At 38.6% G+C, this 1,792-nt stretch overlaps 1 non-coding gene across 1 annotated transcript; it reads left to right on the forward strand.

Moving 5' to 3' along the window:
- The first annotated feature begins 602 nt into the window (after positions 1 to 602).
- TRNAE-UUC lies at positions 603 to 674 on the forward strand. The gene has a single exon. It is a non-coding gene; the product is annotated as a tRNA-Glu (tRNA).
- Positions 675 to 1,792: the final 1,118 nt, after the last annotated feature.

The raw sequence follows: 1,792 nt of genomic DNA on the forward strand, positions 1-1,792 counted from the left end.
GGAGAGGAACAAGAGTAGGGACATAAAAGAGAACTGGAGAAGAGCTAGTATAAAATGCATTTATGGTATTTGTCTCTGAGCTTTCTAGTAACCATTGTAAAAAGGGAAACCTGATCAGTTACAAGATTAAAAACAGGCCAGTTGTTCAGGAGAAACACATTTACTTACACAATTAATTACACACTTAAGACCAGAGAGGATACTCCCAGAAGTCACCTTTAGGATGAGGCTGTGTAATATAATAAAAAACATCTTTAACATCTCTTCATCAAATGAACCAGAGTTTCACAGGGTGCCCCCATAACATTCCTCAAATCACCACCCCAAGCACATGTCAGTAGAAGTTCTATATGGAGATGGCGTTTGTGCCCAGGTGCCCAGCTCTGTGTTGACTCTGCTTTATGGAGAGGAAGATTTTAGACCATCTGGAACACCCATGACTTACACCCATTCCTAGTTGTTTGGTTTCTTAAAGCACAATCTTCACTGTCCTCTCATTTCATCCTCAGAAACCTCTCTGAGAGAAGGATTATTGAACCTACTTCATAGATAAGAGACTGAATCTGAGGGTGGTTGGATGGCTAGAAAATTATAGGAGAGATTCCCTGGTGGTCCAGTGGTTAGGACTCAGCACTTTCACTGCTGTGGCCCGGGTTCAATCCCAGGTCAGGGAACTAAGATCCCACAAGCGATGTGGTGCGGCCAAAAAAAAAAAGGAAAGGTTAAAAAGAAAAAGAAAATTGTGGGGGAGGATTTGACTTGCTGACTCCCAAGCCCTCCCCAGTCTTTGGCCATGCCTTCATCACCAGACTTCTTAGCAGCTTGTTCCCTCTTCCTCACCTCTCATTCATTTTTTTATCCATTTAAGTGTGATTTTTATGTCTACAACTCCATTGATGTTGCTCTGGAAAAAGTCACCAATGATATTTTTTTATTTAAAAAAATTTTTTTATTGAAGTATAGTTGATTTACAATGTTGTGTTAATTACTGCTGTACAGCAAAGTGACTCAGTTATACATATATATACACATTCTTTTTCATATTCTTTTCTATTATGGTTTATCACAGGATATTGAATATAGTTCCCTGTGCTATACAGTAGGACCTTGTTTATCCATTCTATATAAAGCAGTCTGCATCTGCTAATCTCAAACTCCCAATCCATCCCTCTCCCTCCCCCCTCCCCCTTGGAAACCAGCAGTCTATTCTCTATGTCCCTGATTCTGTTTCTGTTTTCATAGGTAGGTTCATTTGTGTCATATTTTAGATTCCACATATAAGTGATATCATATGATTTTTGTCTTTCTCTTTCTGACTTACTTAGTATGATAATCTCTAGTTGCATCCATGTTGCTGCAAATGGCATTATTTCGTTCTTTTTTATGGTTGAGTAGTATTCCGTTGTATACATGTACCACATCTTCTTTATCCATTCCTCTGTCAATGAACATTTAGGTTGTTTCCATGTCTTGGCTATTGTGAATACTGCTGCTATGAACATAGGAATGCATGTATCTTTTTGAATTATAGTTTTGTCTGGATATATGCCCAGGAGTGGGATTGCTGGCTCATATGGTAATTCTATTTTTCGTTTTCTGAGGAACCTCCATACTGTTTTCCACAGCGGCTGCACCAAAGTACACTCCCACCAACAGTGTAGGAGGGTTCCCTTTTATCCACACCCTCTCCAGCATTAGTTATTTGCAGACTTTTAAATGATGGATATTCTGATGGGCGTGAGGTGATACCTCATTGTAGTTTTTTTTTTTTTAATTTTATTTATTTATTTTT

The sequence above is a fragment of the Balaenoptera musculus genome, chromosome 2, assembly GCF_009873245.2.
Source record: "Balaenoptera musculus isolate JJ_BM4_2016_0621 chromosome 2, mBalMus1.pri.v3, whole genome shotgun sequence".
NCBI classification, from domain to species: Eukaryota; Metazoa; Chordata; class Mammalia; order Artiodactyla; family Balaenopteridae; genus Balaenoptera; species Balaenoptera musculus.